This window comes from Pyxicephalus adspersus, chromosome Z (assembly GCF_032062135.1).
Source record: "Pyxicephalus adspersus chromosome Z, UCB_Pads_2.0, whole genome shotgun sequence".
Lineage (NCBI taxonomy): Eukaryota > Metazoa > Chordata > Amphibia > Anura > Pyxicephalidae > Pyxicephalus > Pyxicephalus adspersus.
Genome location: NC_092871.1, coordinates 27,719,484 through 27,734,726, shown reverse-complemented (window position 1 = coordinate 27,734,726; position 15,243 = coordinate 27,719,484). Strand labels below are relative to the sequence as shown.

Sequence of the window (15,243 nt, the reverse complement as noted above, 5' to 3'; positions counted from 1 at the left end):
CCAGTAATGATATATATATATATTTAAAAATGTGAATATGTCACTACAGTTGTGTTTCATACAGAAATTACTACATACATATGTTCATAATTTAGCATCTAATATTTTCATAATTTATGAAAAAACACTATTTGATTATTTAGTAATTAGAACATATGAGAAATAAATAGGGAAGTAGATGAAGAAAATTATATGTACCAACAGATCTTGGCAGCAATGCAAAAGTTTAATTGTGCTAATGCTGCTTCTGCTCGAACATGGCTTCCAGCTCACCAGTGACCATACACAGCCAGATATTTGCAAGCAGGGGGACACATCCGAGCTGTGAGACTAATGGCTCATGCAAGGGTTAACTAAGGAAAGCAGACAATATCAAGCACAAAAATTTGCCAACACGTCTGAGTATGATTGTGTTTTTGAATTTCATATTAAGCAAAGTGTTTTTTGGGTAAACCAACACTAGAGTGTATGTATGATGGTAATATTCATGATTTAGAATGGTAAGTGCTAAAAAAGATATAAGTGCAACATTAAGTATTCATTTTTAGAAAATGTTTGTGCAGATAGCAATCAGCCCGTTTTCTACAGAGCTTTCACTGGGTATGTGCTGCATCTACTGGGGGGCTGAGCTGGGGAGATGGTTACCCCTAGTCCCAGGGATTCACCTAAAGATATCCAGATGTCTCTTCTAGGAAGATAAATCAAAGCAATATTACCGATTAGTATACAAGTGGACTGTAAACTGTGTTAAAAACAGAAAAGTACTTCTAAGAAGATGAAGGTGATTACTAATGCTGCTAATGTTTTCCAGTATGCTGGAAAATATTGCCAACCTATTACACTCTATTCTTCATAGAAAATGCAGTAAGCATTTTGCTGCGCATGCGCTACAACAGTTTATCAGCTGAGCCCAGGAGAAAGCACAGTCCAAGCAATAATTCTCTCATTGCCTATCATTTTTGATATGAGATTTGGCCAAGTTGGTCAAGAGAAGCATATACAAAACATACACAACTGATTTTTTTAAGGCCATTGTTGAAACAAAACAGCAGTTTTAGCCTGTGGGTGTGTGTTGTCTTTTTTTAATTTGTACAAAAAAAAGCAAATCAAAGGATGTAGCTATGTAGGACTACCACACAAAGAGCTGAAGAAAATAATAGATCCATCAAAAGAGATTCATTTAACTCTTACATGCTTACATGGAACAAAACGGATGCTGAAGCTGAGCCAGGCTAAGCAAAACAATCCAAAATATAATCTTTTGAGGACTTATTACAGTGCCAGAACATATAACAACTTTGGAGTTTTCTTTAAAGCAATTTCTGATATTCCTAAGTTTTATTAGACCGACAAATAGGTTTACTTTAAAGAGCCGAACAGGTATTATGATTGTGCCCACTCAAACGGCGGCTATTTAAAGTAAACCAAGGTTTGCTGATCGTATATGTATATTTGTGTTCATTAGACAAAAGTACCATGAACTGAATATTGTGAACAGTGTGTTGTAAATCCATATCCTCAACAGAAAGAGCATGCAATCCAAATAAAGGTAGGGAATCTTAATTTAAACACAACTGCATATATTATATACTCATCAGAAGACACTTTTGTTTAGTAAATCATTTAAAAAGCAATATGCATCAGAAATATTTTTGTCTGCCATTGAATTCTGTATAAATTTATGTAATATAGAATGCAATGTATTACTTATTATATCAGCATGAAGATGGGCTGTATGTGACCATTAGTGCTGCCAAAGATATCAACGCAAACACGGGAGAAAATAGAAACTGTATATTATTGGTGTCCTGGTTGGAAAGGACGATGTAGCTCCAATACTACAAGTACGGGAGCCAGACATTGCTACCTTGCAGAATTCTGAACATCCTGCTCATGCATAACATAAATGTATATTGTGCAAGACTTTACAAAACCCATTTGATGATTCTGATTAGTTCCTCCCCTTAACGGAAGTGCCAGAGCATAAAGGCCCCTAAAGACACACACGTTAGTAAGATTTATATATAAAATAGTTGCTAATGTAGCTGTGTTGAATGTCACTATACAAGGATATATATATCAGACGTGATTTTTACATTGTCTCACGTTGAATGCCCAACATATTTTACAGACTACTTTTATTACCAAGACTAGTATATATTTGTATTATTGAAGCTTTTTCATTTTTTGGTAAAACCTTTTATAAAATACTTGGGGAATGGGTGGCAATAGCTATAATACCACCCACCTAGTCCAAGGCAGCAGATAGTGAAGTCGGGAATATATAACGTACAATATGTACCTTGTTGATCACAGCCATGCCTAAGATTTTTATTGAATAGGTAAGTGTCAGCTCTTTAGACAGTAATGACGTAGCAACATCATGTTTTCCTAAAGTAGAATCCAAGATTATTGTTTCTTAATTGTGATGACTTAAGAAAATCATTAGGACTAAGTTGTGGAAGAAGAGGGAGAGAGACAGAACTGCATTACATAAAAAAAGAACCATTTTGGACCACACTGCTTACCAATCACTTCATAGGAGCGAATTGGAAACACATTGAATGCTACAGGTTACTGCTGCAGTTTCGTTCCATGACTATAAATCGGGTATATGGGTTAAGAGATAAGGATAGCAAGAATGAGAAAGGAAGGAAGAGAATGTGAGTACTAATGAAAGCTAAAGAAAGAAGTGAGGAAGATTGGAAGGAATGAAAAACGGAAGACAAGGCAAAAGAGAATGAAGGTAGGAAGAAGGGAAAAGAAAAGATAGAAAAAAAGAAATAACAGAAGGAAAAAAAAAGAAAGAAAAACGAAAAGAAAACGTATTTATTGACTATTTATTTTGTGGCTTGTTGAAGCATTTGTAACTGCTTATACTCTGTCACAAAGATTTTTTGGATCAGGCCAAACAATTAAAAAATCTGGTTTGTTTGTTAAACAGAGTAATGCTTTCTAGCCAAAATATGTCAACTTAGATAGTAATTTTCCACTGTTGTAGCTCACTTCCACTTCATATGACCTGGGTTCTGGTAGAAAACTACACAATCTCGTACATAAGCAATCAAAAGGGTCCCTTGAGCAATTGAGGTCTTCTTTGGACCATGTGGTAAGCCGCCTGATTGTGCGCATGAAAGGTTGAAATCCCCCAGGAAAGCAGGCTAAGTCTCTCCATCAAGAGAAGTACAAGACTTGTGCCAGAGTCTTGGCTTTTGTGCTAGTAAAATCGGCGCTGTTCTTTCATGGGTGTGGAGATCCCTTAGGTCCATTGTCAGTTAAAAAACTTGTATGTGTTCAAAAAAATTTAAGGAAGCCAGTAGGCAGATTAATCTGCATCTAGTGTGCTATTCATTACTTGCCAACATTCTTTCTGAATACAACAAGGTTACACATTTTAATGGAAATAGTTTTGCATTTTCCTGTCTTTAAACCCTTTTACGTCTCTATTGTAACTTAAGGGTTATAATATCATTTTTACCCAAACCATACATTTTTTGTACAAGCAAAAAAGAGGATTGCCCTGGTGTTGGTATGTTTCTCTGCTAGTGTTCATCTCTGTGTGTGTTAATTTATTATGCGGATAATAATTTTATAGTAGGTTGACAAATGTATATTTGCTTTTTAATTAGAGGGAATTTTTTTTTTTAAAAAAGTCATCATTTAGGATATAAGAGAAAACATCAGCTTGTGGTCAATCTACACATTTGCGCTATAGATATACTCTCCCACACTTCAAACTGCACCTGAATATCATTTTTGCGTGGTGCATTTTAACAAATCCTATTTGTTGCAGCTAAGTTTGTCAGTAGTTTCCAGCATGTGCATTTTCCAGAGGGATGAACATAAAAAATTTGTAAAACGAACCAAAAATGCTTTTTTGCAAACAAACTGCAGAAAGTACCATACCTCTAGATTGTACAAAGGGATACGTATGGCAAAAAGCACATGGAGACACATCGCAGGTAAAATGAATATCAAAATGCATTTGAAGTTAGGAAGTCCCTTGCTCCTACTATATTCTGTATAATGTAAACACTGTATACAGCAGATTATTCCCTAAATAAATATATGCATATTTTTATGTTCAAATCATTAACTTATTACTTATTACTTTTAAAAATTATTATTGGTAAATGCATTTTTTTCTAATTCTATTCTATTAAAATATTACTATTATTAAATTATTATATTATTAAATATCTTTTAAAATATTTATAAAAATTGAGGTATATTAATGCACAATACATCAATTATATAAAACATATTAATTGATGGTTTTGCATCTGAAATAAAAGTGTCAGCTTTTTAAATATGTAAGTACATTATATAACACTTCAGTAATAGTAAAAAAAAACATTACACTGTAGTATTTTTTTATTCCAAAATCCCATTCATCAGGTACAATTTTATTATTTTACCTTTTAATTTTTAGGCTAGTATAAATTTCTTAATACAAAAATGTTGTTGTAATAAAAGTAATTCTGTAAAGGTCTTTTATTTAAAATAAAATCTGTAAAATAGAAGTTTAACCAGTGGAAAACAAACTATCCAATGTAACTTTTTAGATTCTTAGAAAACAAAGTGCAAAACTTTTTTTTTCTGGTTGACTGACACCTTTGCCCTATTGTAAATCAGAACAAAAGAAAAACCAGCAAAGTGAGTAACAGCAGGTAGCTTCTGGAAATCACTGCATATAAATGAACCTACCTTGCTATTAGATTGTGAAGCAATTTAACCATTCGAAAGCTAACAATTCACATTTAATTGTGAAAGTCTTAGAGAGAACAAATTTAGTTAAGTCATTAACATATGATTATTTACTATGAAAGATACCTTTATACATAACTTTAATTTATGTCCTAGCCACTGATCTTCTACCTCTAATATAGAAAGATTTTAGTATTTTACAGATAGAACGGTATTGTAATTTGTACTTTCTATATAATATTACATTTTTTTTTTACTTTTTAGTTGCAGTCATTAAACATGAATCCTTACAAAAAAAGCTGAAGTTGAAGGGCTTTAATTAGTCGCAACTCACAATGACAACACTGGTCAATTAGTATTTGTCTGACTTTAATCCTGTTAGTCCCGTTATTCTGTTGTTTAAATTTAGCCCAGATCATAAAACCTATTTCCTTTCAACACCTAAGACACTCTGACCTTCGCCTTGACCCAATGAGCCCTTTAAAGAGATAGGGCGACATATTGGAATCTATCTTAGTACATCTGACGTTTCTTTGTTTTTTTTTCATACTTTTGCATTTAATCTGCTAATTTTCCTCACTTGTAAAAATTAACCTGACCACACTGCAACACATTTTTCTTGGCATTCCTTTGATTAAAAATGAAACAAATGATTATATCCAAAAAAAAAAATATATATATATCATACGCCTAGAACATGGATCAATTTATTGCATTGGGTAATATTTTATTATTTCACAAGTCACATGACCAGCAACCTTAACTACTTTGAAAATGAAAATAGAATAGCTGAGTTTACTACGGTGCCTCCCTATGTGCTATCTGCAGGAATACTGACAATGCACACATGTTTTTTGACAGAAAAAATGAAATATAGTACTGATAAAAAACATAATAATTGAAGACACACTTCTCTCTTTCATTCTCAAAGCAAACATAACACATTTCTCTACAATATTCCACTCCATGGATTATCCAACAAGAAGAATCATTACTCTGAATTGGCTTCAAAGTTTCCCCTGAGATGGATTTTTGCAATATGTGCCTTATGCGTAAAATATATTTTTTTAACGCATGCCAATTTTATTGTAAAAATATATGTACAAAAAAATGTAATTATTGCTTTTTTCAAAAGATAACATTTTTATTTCATTTAATTTTGCCTGCGTTGCACAGAATGTCTCTAATTTATAAAGCAGGCTGTTGAATGTTATTTTCTTCTATCGTGCAGCACTTTTCAAAGGATAGTGTGATATATTTTAGAAAAGAGATCAAGCTGTGAAGGTTTGCGTGTCTTCCCTCAACTAAACTAAGCTCTTGTCAATCAAACCATCCCCAGTCCAATCACGGTGCCCCTTTCCTGAAAGCACATCATCCTGCTGTGCTTTTATACATCACACTGAAGCATGTTTTGATGCATTTTTGCTATCACTTTTAGGGCTGTGAACTAGGAGAACATAATGCAGCAAACCACTCTCTCGAACAGTTTCTTGCTGAAATCTTGCCTGTGATTTTGCATGCATTGCTTCTAATAGGTCCACTCCAAGTACAAACACTGACAAAAAAATAAACATGTCAAAAATAAGTGAATTTGCTTTGTGTACTGTTACCTGGGTTTTGCATTCTCCTGTTTTAGTGTGCACCCTGGTGGTGACAGGTATGTGTGCTCACTTGTCTTTCGCTTACATTGTGTTCTTAGTTAACCCACTCATTTCACCAGCAGAGCAAAATAATGCATCTTTTTATAAAATAGAAATTTGCATTTCCCAGTAAAACAAAGGTAGGTTGTCTGAAAAATGAGCTGGTTGTAGCTAGACAAGGTGAGGCTGATTTAGTAAAAACAGTTTAGAAAAGTGGACTAATCCTCTTTAACTATCCAATCACATGAAGCACAAACACTTATTTATTGCATCTGCATGTAACTAGATAATTTAAGAGATAATATTATATACACCAATTTTTGAGAGAACATTCACAACCCCTTTAGGAAGTCACCTTGCTGTGTTGTTACTGCTATTCATTGCTCTAATGCAGGTACTGAGATTTTATGTTGAATGATGGGACAATCAAACTCAAGTATTTTGCAGCGCAATATTATTAAATGTTTGCTCCACCTAGACACCAAACTCTATTATTTCCATTTGCCATTATTTTTTGTAAGGAACTGGCTGAATCTATGCACGAACATTTAATAATTGTCAAGTGACAGTAGGTACAAACAAGTGACGTATAGAAAGATTGTTGGCTATTGCCAAAAGTTTGTTCTGTTCTATGGAGAAAGGAAGAGGAGCTGGCGGCGACCCACTAATGGACCACAAATTGTAGCTAATGATCGGCTATTTAGTGAGCCAGCATAGCGGATCGCTTATGAGACATCATGTACCACTGTTTTACTGGTATCAAGGTTGTGATACTAGATTTACAGCCAAGAGGATCACCTGGGTGCAGAAAATCTAGTGTCTATATTAAAGTATTAGTATACTGTGGTCAGATCATTAAAAGATCATTTCAGGGTTTTTTCTGTGGATTTCTGCCTATTGCTCATCCAAATTGTCTGAGAAAATTGTTTTTAAAAATGAGAGTTTTAAAAGGTCATTTTAATTATAAAGGCATGTTTGCATGATATTAACAGTTATGTCCCTTCTACTTGGAAAGAAATAGATCATATGGATCACCAGGGTCAGTGTTGCAGTAGAAGCAATGATTTGGAAAAGTACCCCCAAGGGGTACTGCTGCTAGATATATATATATAGATATATATAGATAAATATATATATATATATATAAATCGATATATATATATATATATATTTATATATATATATATATATAAAACCGGTGACCAGAGTTTGTGTGGTTGTCTGACCATTTAATTGTGTTTGAACCTTAATGTGCATGACCAACTTTACTGTCGTTTTCTTGTTTTTAGGTACCTGAACAACAGATATTTTTTAACAATACTTTTAGTGGGCTTGGGATTTTGACTCATATGCATATGCCACTATTTTTAATATAATTGGCAATTGAAAGTTTGCTACCAGAAAGCTTAAAATATAATATACTGTCACATACCTCTGGAGCTCTACATATTCCACTAACATGATGTGTTTATTAGCTTGAACTCAATAACTGATCATAGGTTGAAGGAGTTGCAACTGTCCTGGGCCCTTGTTTTGGAATAGCAAAGTCTTTCTGGGGTTTTTAATAATATTAATTGTCTATGCATTCTTTCCCGAGTTACATAGCAATAAAATATTATGCAAGGATTGTGATAATTCCAATGTCACATTGTACATCATCTCTACATTCTGAACCATCTTAGTACTGTCTTCCCCATAACTCTGCTCTTGATTATTGTCATTGCTCTGCTTGGCATGCTACGCACTGCATTTGAGTTAGGACGTGAGAGGCAGGGTAGCAAACCCTTAAGGGTGTAAACTGGAAGTGGGAAAGGACAGGACACAGTCCAAACCCTTGTACTGCTGCATCTTTATCATTCATTAAAATATATGTGTTATTAAACCATAAAAGACCAAAGAATATACAATAAATTCATCTATAATGCAAAAAGGATTTTCAAATTCAGCTGATCAGTGCTGAAGTCCAAAAACATTGCCACGGGCAAATCTTCCAAATCATGAAAGAACAGAGAAATAATGAACTTAGTCCTCCAAAGTCAGAGATAATTTTGCAGCTTGTTTTGTGACAATAAATCATGACCTGATGTTGTCAAAATGACCATAGGTCCCCTGATGTATTGTGTCCCTAATGCCCGGGATGCAATAGTAAAATAAAGCTCCGTTGCATGTATGTACAGATAGGCTCAGCTTTGTACTGTATATGCAATCTCAGTGCAGCTCAAGTTTCTGTAAGGAAAACAAGTTTTATGAATCCAAATAGAGTAAAACATCAATATCAGAAGTGAGACCTTGCCACAGAGCAGTATTACAAATATCGAGTCTATATTTTACATTGGTTCGGGGCCAAATTATTTTGATGTTCTCTTCTCTGCCCCAGTGCTTCTGAAGACACATTTCTGGAAAGAAGGAAAGTTTAATAGTACTTGCATGAAATATAATCCCTAAAATAATAGGTTCTATTGATCTTGGAAATTGCTTGCTGCCTCCTGCTAACACGTTGTTATCATTCTTCTTAAATATTCGATCGCATCACTTGCTGTTTTGTGGGCAATTCGGTTTCTATACCAGGAGGGGAGGGAAAAAAAAACAATTGAAGTTTGACTTCACTTGCTGAAATAGGAGATTTGCCAACAGTGATTACAGGGGAGAAAGCTGCAGCTTGCATGCTCTGAATCCTCAAACCATGCATTTGCAAATGGAAAAGACATGACTGGCGGTATATGCAACCTGCGGCTGTCAGACAGTGTCTAAAGATATATGGCTCTGCAAATATGTAGTGCTGTATCTATCTGATACCTGTTTTTAATTTTTTCCTAAAAAAAAAATACAAAACAAAGAAAAAAACAGACTAGTGTTGCGTAGTGTTACATTCACTTTGGCCTTAATCTGCAGGAGAGAATTATACACATAAGTCAAGAAAACTGGATGCGAAAACGGGGCTACTTTCCTACATATCAGGAATATGGGTTAAGTTTTTAGTTTTTTCAAAAAATGGGTAAACTGATTCTTGCTTCCCAGAGTTTATCCCATAAAGGTCCTAAAAGCTGAAATGTCTGATTTTTAAAGAAATTCACCTAACCAAACCAACAAACCTGTCTTTATTTCAGGAACCAAAACATATTTTTTTTCTTTTAAATGCATTAACCTGATTTATGCAGATGCATCTTTTTTGATTTGGTAAATCCTTTGAGAATCAACACACCAGTCCACACATCTATAGACAACATGATCCAGCACATGAGATCCCATATAGGGGCCACTTGTTTCACCTGCCTAGTTTGAAAGTAATACTTGTGATACTTCTTTTTATGTGACTGCAGAATATAGTGACAATAATGCAGACATTCCCCATATTACATTTTTACTGTAAGACACAAAAGGTGATGGTGGTGATTTTTCAAATCAAGGCATCCGTTGGCTCAATTTGAACACTCAATCATGGAGTCATGCCTTTACAGTTCTTAGACTGGGGAAGTCCAGATAGTCCAGTTCTTAGACTGGAGTCCAGATATGTTTTTCAGTAAAAGTGTATGTGTTGTGAGGTTTTTTCTTTTTTTCTTTATTTCTGTTGCACTGGACTGGAAAAAGATTTTCACCATGTCTATTTGTTAGTGGTCACTGCTGCTGTTGAAACTGATTAATCTCAAAGTCTACCGGAAAACCAAAACATCCAGAAGCATTGGTCTCCTGGGTTGATCTCATGGGTCCGTTGCAGCTCTGACCGGTTCCTCCTGTTGATTGTTCAGTTTGGACTAATTAAAACACTGGCCTGAGTCTCACACATTCCGTTTGGTTCTAATAGAACCGCAAAAAAAAATCTAATGTTTATGCTAACTAAAGTTAGGTTTTTCAGAATACACAGTCTCTGCCTTACAGGCTCACAGAAACACTTCCTGGATCTACAGCCTGAAACTTGCATTAGGTCCATACCTGAATCTAACACAAATATTGGACTCACATGGCTTGTCAAGATGAATAATGATGAAAGCCCCCATTGAATGGTGGTTGTTAGGGAAGGAACTGAACAGGAGGCAAATTTGAGCAGTACTACACTCTTTAATGATGTGGAGGTCAGTAGGAGGAACCAGTGGGAGATACAGTGGATCCAGGAGATTGAAACTCCTGGAAAAGTGTATGTTCCCCTTCATGGGACCATTTCTTGGGATTGCAGTTAGCAACCCCAGACAATGGGAAAGGTGAGCACCTACATTTTGCAGGTATGCCTTCAATAAAAAACATTATATAGCTACTGGGTTGCTTTAACATATGGTCCTTAGGACCAAAACGGGGAGAAGTAACAAGATATCTGGATTGATTTCAGTGTGGGTTTGCATAAATACAAGAAAGGACACACAGGCAGACCCCAGTGTTAAACTGGTATATATTACTAAAAAAAGGTAAACTAAGCAATATTTCTGAGACCCAATCTTAAAAAAAATTAAAAAATAAAATATGCCTAACAGCAAAATTGGTAATCGTCAAAACATGTTCCTACAAAAGGAGAAACCAATGAGAGCTACAGCAAACCCTCCTAGAAGTGTTTATTTCACTTGATAGGGATCTACTTAAAATATGTTCATTCATTTATTTTACTGAATCAGATATCTCTTGCATATATCTTTTAACACTTTTTCGAGTTAAAAGTGAAAGTTTGTTTTTATTTAGAAAAACATTTATAAGAGTTCAATTAGATGAGGAATCCACAGTAAACTAATAAGCGGCTATGGGTGCCATAAGAAAAAACTAGTAACAAAGATAATTCTGCTTTTCCACATTACCCCACATCAGATGTGTAAGTTCAAGTTGCTGTCCTGTAAACAACAGCTAATTACCTGCTGGATTTATCCCGCCTTCCAATAATGGTTACTATAGTCATAGTCAACAATGGAAACATTGGGGTTCATTCACTAAAGGAATATTGGCTGTTCACTTAGTAAAGTGAATTATTACTTTGCAAAGAGATTTTCACTTGACTTACTGAATGAGGTTAAGACTTCAGCCACTCAATGAAGTGTGGTCAAGAATCATGTTTTTTATATTTTCTTCAACAAAGAAAGCTACATACCAGAACACGTTGTGAAAGACACTGAAAAAAAGTTTGGTCAAAAAATATGGCCATAAGAGTGTTACAAGTCTTATCAGATTTTTTAAATACACAATTGATAAGTGCTGTACCAATGTCCAGTGCAATCTGTGTAAATCCACCCTCCACAATCTCAACTCACTTTGAGCCACAAAATAGTGACAGTGGCATGTTTCACTTCTCCAAGGCAATGAACATGTAAACATAATCAGTGGCAGCTGATCAGTCAAATGTCTTGTACCTAGATAGCACACATCAGTCAGCTGGAAAAATGGCAGTACAAACAAAAGCATTTCCCTTATCAATGATGATTATATCAAAACTTCAGCAAGGCCAGTTTTGGTTATAGCCTACGTCTCTTTTAGCCTAATGGAACATATAACAAGTGTACACCCTGCACTCATGGGAGTTATTAAGGATTTTATCTAATGGTGAAGAAAACAGCAGTTCTCGTGTGACTCCCGGCACCTCAGCCACCAATACAACTATGCCAACATTTGAACTATTTACATCAGGCAGCAGCTAAAAGAAACTGAACTGTCCATTGCTGCCCCCATTCGTTCTCTATGTCCAGCTGTGAGTAAGGCGCTACATGTAGCACCTTACCCAAGGGCACAGTACAGGGGTGTGAGGAAGACGTATCTAATCTGCAACTCCAACCCCAATCTGCACATGGCCTAAAGCTGCGGACTTGTAATAATTATCGTTGGAAAGGAACGACTAACGACCGATCGTCTCATGATCGTTAACAAAAACAGTGCACAACAACTGATCAACGACCCCAACGAACGAGGATTGTTGATGGAAACAAACGATCGTCCTGGTGGATCTGATTGAGCGATGATCGTTCACTATCTATTGTGTGTACAGTCATTCATCGATAGTGGATGTTTCTGCAGTACACTTTCTCTTTTACATGTCACTCCCTGCATGGTTCAAACAATCGTATCTAGTGTGTGTACACTCTTGGTGGATTATTTTTGAACGATCGTATCATTTCAGCATGTACAGAATTGTTCACAATACGATCGTTCAAAATAATCGTGCATAATCGTTAGTGGTTTGTTTTCTAATGATAATTATTGCAAGTGTGTACCTAGATTTTAGCCTAAATATATTGTTACCTTTTACTTCATGCCCCAATGAAATCCTTCTTCATTGTTATTAACATAATAATCAACAAGACTGCTGATGGCAACTTTGTTAACCAGGGATTCCATCATATCCACAAGCTGCAATGATAACATTATTCTTGCCTTATTTATTGTCCTACGTCACTGTGCTGCCCACATTCAGGTTCTGAATAGAAACAGCAATGAAACACCAAAAAGATTAAGCAATATTGTCAGTGCTGACTTGAAGTTAAAATGTAAAAACTTTTTGTTATAGAGCTGGTAAATTCAGTCACATTTTCAAATAGGCTCAGTAGGCTTTACATACTTAATAATAATCACCACTGTCTGGGCTCAATGTATCATATATTACCTAATATGGCACACATAATATAGTCATTGGAGATGATAATTGACTAAGAGAGAAATTCCCCTAAGTTTTGAAAGATTTTTTTCTTACTTTCTGTTGAATTTTTTAGGAAGGGATGACAAGTGCAAATTTCCCAATGCAACACATTTTATACAAACATATGAATGTCAATATACACTTTAAGGCATGTGCAAATTTTCATAAATGTAATGTATGGACAACATCTCACTTTGCTATATAGTAAAATGTTGTGACAAAACTAGCTGGAGCTTTGTTAACGTATTTATGCAAATAAGTCAACTTCATTACTCCAAGCTGATGAGTTACAATACACATGTCAACAATTCACATTTAGAATTTGCTGTTGATGGAGATGATTAATCTTCCCACAAGAATAATGTGAAACAGAAGAACAGGTGTCTTAAAAGAGTTTAGGTGGTCTATTAGTAGTAATTGTTACAGATTCAACTACTTTGGTAAACCAACCTCAATGGTGTAAATTTATATAAGTTAGAGGCAGGGGTATAGTCGTAAAAACAGAAGAGGAGGCATAGTATTATCCATAGCGAGCGCCACTACACCTCTGCCTATGTGTCACTCAAAGGGGAAGAAACTTCCCCCAGAATGACATCATATACCAGAACCGCCCACTCAGACTGCGATGAGAGAGTGGGTAGATTGTGTTCAGAGAGACAACCCGCCTTAAGCCTGAGATCTATACGGGAGATGTGGTCTGCGGCTTTGACAAGTGTGCCCTCCCCCAGCGGGGCCCTTCTCCTGATCCTGCAGGGGGTAGATTGACCAGAGCCGTGGACCACCAAAGAATTCTTTGCAAAATAAGAGTGGGCACGTGTGCCCATTCCCGATAAAAGTGAAGGCATGGCGTTCCCACCTGTGGCCGCCCCCCTACACCCCTGGTTAATGGGATAGAGGCAAATCACCCAGCAAAATGAAAGTTCACTTTGAAAGGTGCATATAAAAAGTGCACTTTGCAAAGTGAATGGGAGTAAATAAGGAGACTACTGTAAAATAAAAAATATGGGGAGGAAAACACTGCCAATGGGGAATGCCCTAAAACTGTTTGCAAGTTTTTCTTTTAAATAAAAAAAAAGAGTGGGGTTTCTTTTGAATTTCAACCAAACCAATAAATTACACATCCCCTGCACTGTTGTAATAGCTCCACAGGATTTTCAGAGTGATAATATTACCTGAATGTGATGACATCATTTACATTTTCCCGCTTTATTAATGGAGCACAAGAGATCTGTCATTTTGTAATGGTAGTGCAATGTCGATGATGTGATTAGCACTGAATCTACTATTAGGTGTTTTTTTAAATCAGTAAGTGTATTCGTGCATATTTGTAAAATAGTTTTTCATGATGTCTGTGTTTTTATCTGTATTCACTTCTCTGTAGAAATTGGTAAGAAGTACAATAGCACGGTGGCTCAGAGGTTAGCGCTTAGCGGCCTCTGCAGCACTAGGTGCCAGGTTCGAATCCCAGCCAGGGCACTATCTGCATGGAGATTTCAGGTTCTCCGTGTGTTTGCGTGAGTTACCTACGAGTACAAAAACATGCAGTTAAAAATTCCCCCCCCCACAAAAAAAATGACCTTAGACTTAATTAAAGACATGTGACTATGATGGGTACAGTGGATTGTGACAAGACTATGGACTTTGTAAAGAGCTGTGTAATAGGTTGGCACTATATAAAAACTGTGTAATATTTATTGTGTATAAAAGTGGGCTTTTATAAGCAACCTTGCATTATTTTGTCAGGAATAGATTGACACATTGTTTCTCAACACTGGGACCCTCAATGTTGTGGGAAGGCAGAGGTCACCTACAGACCCCTCTTTCCTGGCTACCTGGGCTGCACACCTGGATAGTCTGGTGGGAATTTTAAGGGGACCATCTCAGTGTTTTGGAAAAACCAAGCATATAGTCTTTGGGGGCTTCCAGATAGATTTCAGTGCTCTAAACCAAGGCAATGAGTCCGGGGTTACATAAGTACCCTTTACCATGCCTACAAATAGTTAATATATCAGTACAAACCATTTTTCAAAATAAAGTTTATTTATGTTTCCAGAAATAAGGCCATGTAAATCATGTTATCCAGCAACATAAATCCATGTGTCGCAACAGCCATTGATGTTTACACACTGCAGACTCGTGGCCAAATGAGTCTAAAGCCCACATTGCAGCATTAAAGGCATTTTATGCACTTTGATGTAATGAAAATGATGATAAAGGAGAATGAGCATTTTGACTAGTGATAAATACACTGAGATATTATTATTAATATTACTATTAGATAGGATTTATTTAGCG

The 15,243-nt window shown here is 35.7% G+C and overlaps 1 long non-coding RNA gene across 4 annotated transcripts in view; it reads left to right on the top strand.

Moving 5' to 3' along the window:
* The window catches only part of LOC140343497 (uncharacterized), a 77,362-nt gene that overhangs the window by 3,884 nt on the left and 58,235 nt on the right, over positions 1–15,243 (top strand). Inside the window, exon 1 of one of the 4 annotated variants that reach the window (XR_011923354.1) lies at positions 1,197–1,549. The exons of the other annotated variants lie outside the window; for them this stretch is intronic. This is a non-coding gene — a long non-coding RNA (uncharacterized lncRNA). Of the gene's footprint in view, positions 1–1,196; positions 1,550–15,243 lie in introns of those variants that run through there. 4 annotated transcript variants of the gene reach the window in all.